The sequence below is a fragment of the Desmodus rotundus genome, chromosome 2 (genome assembly GCF_022682495.2).
Source record: "Desmodus rotundus isolate HL8 chromosome 2, HLdesRot8A.1, whole genome shotgun sequence".
In the NCBI taxonomy this organism is placed as follows: Eukaryota; Metazoa; Chordata; class Mammalia; order Chiroptera; family Phyllostomidae; genus Desmodus; species Desmodus rotundus.
Genome location: NC_071388.1, coordinates 136,682,008 through 136,691,564, shown reverse-complemented (window position 1 = coordinate 136,691,564; position 9,557 = coordinate 136,682,008).

Genomic DNA, 9,557 nt, shown 5'->3' with positions numbered 1-9,557 from the left:
GGTTAAAGACGGTGACCTTCGCTGGTCTGACCTTCTCATAGTGGGTTTATCCTGGACTCATGATTAACCCAAACTCTAAGAGGTCCTTGTTTGTTTGTTTTTATTTGTTTTCAAAGTTTATTGCTCTATGATAGTAGTGCTTACATTCTGTGTGTAGGTTTCTTACCCTTCTAATGTAGTAAAATATTAAGTACTAAAGTAAACAGAAGTTATGAAGAGCCTGTTACAGGTGAAACTGGGAAGAAGCAGATACTATAGGGAAAATATCAAAACAATACAGGACTAAAACAGTACCTGCTACCTACACAAAACCCCCGAGGAGCTTCAGGCCCTTTACGAATCAATCCCATTTGATCCCAATGATTGCTGCTTCATTAACATTTCTGCTAACTGAAGAGGGACCAACTGTGCCTCCTACCCCGACATCATAAACCTGTGACATAGTTGAGGCTGGTGGAACACAACAGAAAATGAGAATGAGGTAAAGAAAGGCAATGGGAAGGTGAGAGAACTGGGAAGTATACCCATCACCTGAAATTGTTAAAAGGGGATAAAAAGCCCTCTCTGTTGGCCTCACTGTCTTCCAGGAGCCAGCGTCTGCCAGACACATGCTGGAGACTCCCGGGGCTCTTTCTCCACGTTTGTCATGTTTAATGTTGTCAAGGTGTTTAATTATTGTAATTGGTCCTTTTCAAAATTTGCTCACTGTACCAGAAAATTAACACCTCAGTAATGATAGTTTTAAGTGGATAGTTACCAATTTTACAAAGGTTTGTCTTTTTCGGTTACTTTCTTCAAAGGCAATTAGATAGTACAAATATGTTAGCTATCTTTTCAGAAGCACCTGTACAGTGACAGCAACTCTCAAGGTATGTGTTTTACGCATTATGTCATTTAACTCTCATGACACACTTACAAGTAATACTATGGGAAATCCTGCCATATGTGACAACACGCATGAACCTGAGGACATCGTGCAAAGTGAAATAAACCACTTATACAGAAGAAAAAATGCTGCATAATTCTTCATACATCAGGTATCTAAAATAGTCAGACTAATGGGCGCAAAAAATAGAATTGTCGTCTTCAGGACCTGGGTGAAGGAGGAAACTGAGATTTGTCAGTCAACAGGTATTACTTGTGCAAGATGAGTAAACTCTAGAGCTCTGCTTTACAAAACGGTGCCTGGAGATAATACTTAAAATTTGTTAAGAAAGTAGATCTCATGTTAAGTGTCATTACCACAATAAAGTGAAAAGGAGATACATCCTCATTTTAAAGATAAAGGAGCAGAGACTAAGAGATATCAGAGAAATGTCCCAGGATTGTGGAGGCAGTAAGTGGTATCCAGAACACACTGTGTGGGTCAAGGTTCTCGAGACGTACATAAGCAGAAACTATTGATGGCGATACAATGATATCAATCCATTTATTATATACATGACACATATTATTATTACCATATGTAATATATATGGAGAGTGGGAGAGAGTGAGAGGCTGATTTGAAGAAATCAGCTGTGTGACTGTTGGGGGACTGGCAAGTCCTAAATCAACAGTGTGTGACTTCGGGCTGGAAACTCAGGTGAAGCCTGAAGTTGCCATCTTGAATCCTGAATCGATACATAAGACATCAGGCTGGAAACTGAGGAAAAGATGCACATGTTACAATTTTGAGGGAGAATCCTTTCTCTGAGAAACCTTAGGTTTTGCTCTAAAGGACTTGAGCTGAGTGGGTGAGATCCATCCACATTACTGCAGGTAATGGCCTTAAGGTCAAATGTGAGTCCCATTTACAAAATACCGTCACAGCATTATCTAGATAGTTATAACCAAATAACTGGGCATTCCTTGCCAAGGTGGCACATAAAATCAACCATAAAAACACCTAACCCCCAAACCATGGGCTAAACTGACACATAGCAATGTATTCAGTAGGAGACATTTTTGAAGCTCAATATCTTACTTACAATTATGGAATAGAGATTGTTGGCATTTCAATTAAACACTTACTTCAATGCATTTTTTATTCTGTGGTAAATATATATGTGTGTATGTGTACACATGTGAATTATGTATGCATATACTAACTGATTCAGGCAGACTAATATGCTAATTGATTCAGACTCAGACAGGCTGATTATAATTAATGCTTTTATTTAAAAAATTAAATGTTCTTTTAAAATTATAATGCCTTTTAAATCAAACAAACTGTGTTGTAGATAAATTTCATTAATTAGTAATTTATATTATTTTACTGGTTATAATATATAAATTATCTATGTCAATTCCATAAATTAAAAATTTCTATATATTTTCCCTCAGATTGTTATCTGTGCCATATATGTGCCATATAAATTTTATTGACTGATATTTTCTCTCCTTAGGTTAATGAATAGAACCAAAAATTAAACTCGATATTCATCTTGTATGGTATTACATTATCTCAAACACTGTCTCCTTTCAAAACCATAGCAGAGCAGAGATGCTCAAAACTGTACCGTAGTTTGTTAGAGATATTCATTTTTAATTGGCTATACATGACCATCTGGATCTTACTCTTACTAGTAATGTGCCTTTAACTTTTGATAGCGAGTAAAACTTAATTCTGGTTATTTCCTAAAACTGAGCAATTCTCAATGAGTGGCAAATGAAAAAATCATTACAACATGTGTTTGTAACCCAAAGGATAAAATACTCTGTCATATTTTTATAATATCTCTGCTTGTGTAGACTTATCTATAAAATTAAATTTCTACGTAATTTTAATTTCTCAAAAATGTGTTTTTCTTCAAACAATAATTTGTTGAAATGTATAACATTTATATCAAATTTAGTTTATCTATTTATGACCTCATATAATCTGTAAAAACATTTTTGAATTAATTTAATGCTTCAATAATGAAATTTGGTGATATTGCAATTATAGTTGATGTCTTAGTTAATATATTACAATAACTACTTCAATTCACTAAAATGTGTTAATATTTTCATTGAAGCTGAGAGAAAAACCTTAGAAGCTGTCAATAGTCAGAAAGACACTTGCTACAATAAGTGATTTCTATGATAATTAATATAAAAATGTGGACCTTAAAATATTATGTAAATTTTATTAAGTGACAAAGTAACGCGGATTTTGAGAAATTACACCACAGTTGCTCATTAACAGTCTACATTAATGTAAATCTCTTTAAAGATTTATTTTCTCATTGTTTGAAGAACAGTAACTTTATTGATGTATTAATGACCTAATTGTGACTAGCCAAACCCATTTTTATTTGAAGGATTGTTCCCCTGATCCATTCAATAAATATTGTATGTGGGAAAAGAGGAATTTGGATTGATGGGCAAGAATTGTAATCAGCACATACAGATTTATGAGTTGAGGGAATAATGTGATTATGCAAAGAAAAATGAAATGATGCTTATGGGCTGTTGATGAACAACACAGGGTATTTGTACTTAGTATGTCATTGATGTGGAAGGTAGCAGGAAAAACGTTTTATGAAATGCTCATTGTCTTGCAAGTTCATAAGAGCCAGAGTAATGGAACTCTGTGTGTTGTGCCTTTAAGGGGGATATTTTCTATTGTCAGTGACAGTAAAATGCACTGTTGTAGCAGCAGAATCTTTCTACAGAGATTCTCCAGATTCATATTTCTAACTAATTGTAGTCTCCAGCAATACACTTGTTATAGGATTATATTGTTCTATAAATCATTGTTCGGGGATTCAGGAATAAAAATTAGTCTTCTTTGATAATTCCTGAGACAGATAATCATCAAAATAATTTGAGTTGAATATTCTGATATCAAACAAATTATCTAAAACTTAATGCATAAGATTGGAATTTAAATTATCTCAATACCAGGAGATCTGATTATCATATAAAAGAAGATATAATTTCAGCATAATGCAATAAAGGAATAAATTTGAAGATATATAAATATATATTAGTATAGACATATATAACATTTTATTTGTTTATTTATTTACTTATTTACTTACTTATTTATCTGTTATGAAAGAAAAATAAAATGACCTCTGGGAAATTCTGCAGTAGACCTTGTTTTCCTCTCTCAGTTAGATTTTATTTTCTTCATCTAGAAGTACCCAATATAGAGAAACTAGCATACTCAGAGCTCTGTAGATATGAAAAATAGGTCCAATTTTACAGCTGTTATGTAATTAATGATTACAGTTGCAACAAGTGTAGTGCCAACTTCAAAAACTCCAGAGCTTAAACTCTCAAGTAAACTCACAGAAAGTGTGGATGAAGGTAAGCTTCACCCGTAGGCGGGAGCATCATTGCCTCCATATCTTTACCAACATTGAAAGTAGTGTTAAAACTGGTTGGTGAGGGCTCAGAAACAAGTGAGGAATGTGTTATTGAAAACTGGAATTGGGGGGAACCTTGCTATGGAATGGCAGAATTCTTAGCACAGTTACTTCCTGAAGTTATGTAGAAGCAAACTTGTAAGTGGTAATTTTGGTTGTATAAATGAAAAGATCTCCTAGAAAAATACTGAAGGTGGTCACAGTTTCTTCCTGCTGCTTACTGGAATATGTAAGAGAGACACAGACTGAGGTAAGAAGTGTTAAGGAAAAGAAACAAGGACTGCATGCTTTTGAACATTCTCAGTGTCTTCATATGGCAAAGTACAAAAATTAAGAGATACGCTATTGGCAAAGTGCACTCTAGAAAAAGCTTAGAATGCGACTCCGCAAACTTCTGTTCAAACCTCATACAGAGCAAGAAGTTAGATTACTCAGTCATGCAGAGGGCACTTACAGGAGAGTAAGATTGTACCTCTCAGGTCCTCTCGAACACACCATAGGATCTCCACACTGATGAAGGTGGGTCCCTCAGCCATCTCAGCAGAAGCCAAAGATAGATTATCACAACATATCTGAGTGTGGCTTTGCTGAAGTGTGACTCATCCGTTCTTGAGAAATGATGTATATGCAAAATTTCTGCTTTATAAATAAATGTGATTAAGATCATAACTCTCTCTCATATTACCACCATGCTTATCTTTTCATCTGAGAATTATTTTGACAAATGTTTTTAGATTCTAAATAGATTTAACATTTTTGAGACTGATTTATTGCCATTATTTCTACTGACACTAGGGAAGTTTCATATCAAATGTTTTAAAGTTTTGCAACAGACAAATATGTTTGTGAATTAATTTTTAGTTTAATTTCTATGTATAAGGAATAGATTTCCTTATTCTTTTGCCTAGTTCATCTAAAGCAACTGATGCATGTGTATCAAAATCTCTCACTATGGTTCCTAATGTTCTCCAACATTCCTATATAATCCGTCAGTTTTTAACCTCAGAGAAAGGCTTTTCGATTTTTTAATTGAGGTAAGAGAGGACAGAAAGTTAAAGAATTTTATTTCTAATTTCCATAATTTTAGTTTTATGTTTACTGTATAGTAATCAGTTATTTTGAATAGACCTGCTTATGAAAAAGAAGGCTGTATGAAATGTTACAAGTGACCAGTACATAATTGGATCTTATAGACCATAGTAGACAGTGTCTACATTTTATCTGATCACCCTCATCCTAACTTCCCATTAAGAACCCATAATGTATCTATTAGTCATAAATTTTATACATTCTCTTTAAGCCTATTTATGTTTTAATCTACTACCTTGTCAGCATAATGAGTTCTTTATGCATTGTATTTACAGCATACATTTATATTAGTTGCATTTTGTTCTTCCATCTGAATTGTTTTCTTTAAGGGTCAAGGCATGAAGAAATCTGACCTGCAGGTGGACTAAAAACGCATGCCCTTATTTTCAGTTTAAAACTTTAAGCTTGGCTTAGATAATTCTTTTTATTAAAACGATAGTGAGAAAGTTTTTAAATGCATCAGGGATTTCCCAGAAAAAGATACATTAAATCTTTGGGTACCAAATAATCTGATGTTATTCTTTCTTATATGCATAGTTGTTCACTGCAGGGGCTACTTTATTTACATTACACAGGAGAGTGCCATTTAAACCATAAGTACAACTCTACATAATTCAACTTAGTTTAAACATCTTCCTAGAGGAACAGTAATCAAATTTAGCTTCAGGACATACTGTAGACTAATACAAAAGCTCTATATGCACAGTTAAGATTATACTACAAATGTGGTTCCTATTTTATTATTTGATGAATGGTATGTCACAAAGTGTTATGTGATTCCACACTAGAAGATGCTATTATAATGTCTCTGCCTAGGAGGACAAAGTTAATCTTGCCAAGAGGACTTGAACTCTTAAATTCTAGAGTTAAATGAGTTGCCTTAGAGTCCCTTCTTCGAGTTCTTGAAGTGAAAGAACATATTTGTGGTCATCAAAATCAGGTCTCTCAACTCCATTAGGCTTTCAAAAGTGTGTCTTCTAGATGTTGTATCACTTATGTCAAGTTTTACTTTAAAATGCATGTATCCTTAAACCATTAAAGTAACCATTCCTATAAAACAGCAAAAAATGCACTCATGAACAATTAAGTATAATAACTTAAAGTAGCTGATTTGGAGTGCACAGCCCAACCACAAATTACTTTCAAATAATAAACATTTGTCTTGACCCATCTCATTTCAATTAAATCTTTAAAAATAACACATTACCTACCCAAGGTCAGTTTTAAAAAAATCTGGGAAACACAAAATGCTTTAAATTAACTTATCAGAATATATCATTGGCAAGTTGTATCTGAACAGATGAGCCAACAAATAGGTATACTTCAGTGGGAGCAAAATTCTACCAGCAATTCATGTGTATCACAGAATATGAGGTAGATGGCATAATGGTGGCTATGTGTGGTTAATAAGGGGAAAAAAATGTGGTTCTAAAAACTGAAAAACACCTTAAATACAAACTTCATTTTTAATTTTTTTAAATTAAAATTTTATCTTATTGATTTGTAAAGAGTAGAGTCTGGACAAAACAGATCTGAGATGAATATTAGATTCTCAATTTACAGGAGGTCATTTTTGTCATCTAACTCTGTGTAACAGTGGAGTCTTAATGGTATCATCAATAATTTCTTTTAACCTATAAGGACAAATGAAGCTGCACATGTTTTTATTTTTTGCATTACTTGTATAGCATACTTTAAATAGATAATATGTAATACAAACATCAGAGTTTGAGATTTCTCAAAACTAGGGGAATAAAAATAAGAGACACAGTCATGTGAAGGAATTGTTGGAGTAGGAACTCCAAGATGAAAAATCATGATTGACTAAAAGAAGGCTTTTAGAATGAAAGCATTTTACAATGGCATCGCTATTGTGATGCTATTAATAACAGACAATTGGGACAGAGTTCATAATGACTTAATCCCTAGTCCATTAACTTTTATGAATTTAATAAAAATCTATTAAAACTAAAATATGCCACATTGAAATTACCAAGCTTGGATGTACTTATTTTTGATGAGTTTCTAGACTGCATTCTGGTATGAATTTCTACCATCTAAGTGAACTGTGAAACAAATTGCTTTATTTACCACTATCCTAGAATGTTTTTAGCCTGTCTCTTAGTTTTTTGTAGAAGCCAATATGCAGTATAACAAAAGAATATTGCAAAAACTTCAAATAATTATCTCTGAATTTGTAGAAAATCAGCTATTGTTTAATGAACCCTAATGCTGCAGTTACTGACAGTTAAAACAATAAGTTAGAAACGAATAACTGTGTTTCTCTTCCTCGTTTGAAATACTTGGCATTTTGTTGCTGTAAAAACTGCAAGGCCCAACATATATTTTCAAATGATTTTGTAATATACTGAGAAAGCTATCCAGATGCATTAGAATAGTAGGTTGTTGTTTCGAGAATGTTGTGATCAAAACTATTGCCTTCTAAGCTATAAATTAACTGGGTTAGCAGCCGCTATGCTGGGGAAAAACATCCCTAGCACACTTCCTGTTTATTTACATTATGTCCTTGTGCTCAATCACACTTGCAGTTCAACACAGAAATGGGAGACGTATTACTGTCTCTTCGCATGGTAAAAATGTCTTCCCGTCTATCTAGGCTTGGAGATTTAAAATTTTTTCCACCCAAAACCCAAAATTTTTAACTTGCTGGAACATACACTAGTTTTTTTTTTGCAATTTTTATTTCCAAAAGTTTACTCTTCTGCTTTTGTGTCCTTCTCTCCAAAAGATAAATCGTTTCTGTGAATTGTGTTTTATTTGGACATCTACCATTGATTTCTCCAAGATTAAGCATTAAGAAAAGTATCTTAAGTTCAGCATGATTTGGAACTTAGTTCATTCATTGAAATGACCATCTTTGCCTTCAAATTAAAATCAATACACACGAAGTTTCAATACATGTTTCCAAGGAGTATAAATGCCAGTGCAGTTCAATCAGAAAGGAAGATGTACGAAAAGGAAAAAGAAAGTATGGCTTATTTGGTTAGAAAACAACAGAAACATGTTCTCATTTAGCCTAAAGAGTATTTTTAAAGTAGGAAAATTAACTTCTAAAGAAATAGTATAGATGATAGGCTCAGAAGACAGTCTTTTCTCTCCCGCTCCACGGGTTTATGCTCTAGGATCTTTTGAAATGCAACTATTTAAGTGAGAATATATATCAAGGAAACATGTTTTAACTGTCACAGGAAAGGCAGAGAGTAAACTTATGAAGATATAAGCAATAAAATGAGACAAATCTTGGCTGAAAACAATACAAATAATAATAGTAATACAGAAGGAAGAAATGCACGATAAGGGTTGTAGTGACTAACAATGATTTAAGCCCTATTATCTGGCAGGCAATAGAATGTAACTTTTATAATTTTTATTGAATCACTAAAAACTATGAGATAAATATGAAATCCCAAGAGATATCACGTCTAGTTTAGAAAGGCAAATTATCTCAGTGCCTAGGTTTCTATATTTCCCACAGAAAATAAAAAGAGGTCAGAAAGAGTGGGATAATTTGCAAATTCAGAGCTAAATGTGGAGAGCAGATGACCAATGGGGCTTGAGTTACTCCTTCAGAATATAACAGGAATCACATCATGAATTATGGTCATAAGACAATTTAAAAATCCTGCAACAGTTACGGTGGTCTCCGGACAAAGCTGTGGGAATTGACTGTGGGAGAGGGGAGTGGTCTGGGCAGTGGAGGGCAAAGAGGAAAAATTGGGACAACTGTAACAGAGTAACAAAAAAGAAAACAAAAAATGTTATGTATGTTTATGTACTTTTTCTAAAAAACGTTTTATCAGATTATCAAAGAATTCCTGTGTGTAGCTCCCAATACTAAAAAAAGTAAAAATCAGTGTTTTAAAAATTAAATGTTTTTGCCTTGGTTGGTGTGGCTCAGTGGACTGAGTGCCCACCTGGGAACCAAAGGTTCTCCAGTTGAATTCCCAGTCAGGGCACATGACTGGGTTGTGGGTCAGGGCCCATCAGGGGGCATGCATGAGAGGCAACCACACATTGATGTTTCTCTCCCTCTCTCCCTCCCTTTCCCTCTGTCTAAAAATAAATAAATAATCTTTAAAAAATTACAAAATGTTCTCAAATTTTGTACAAT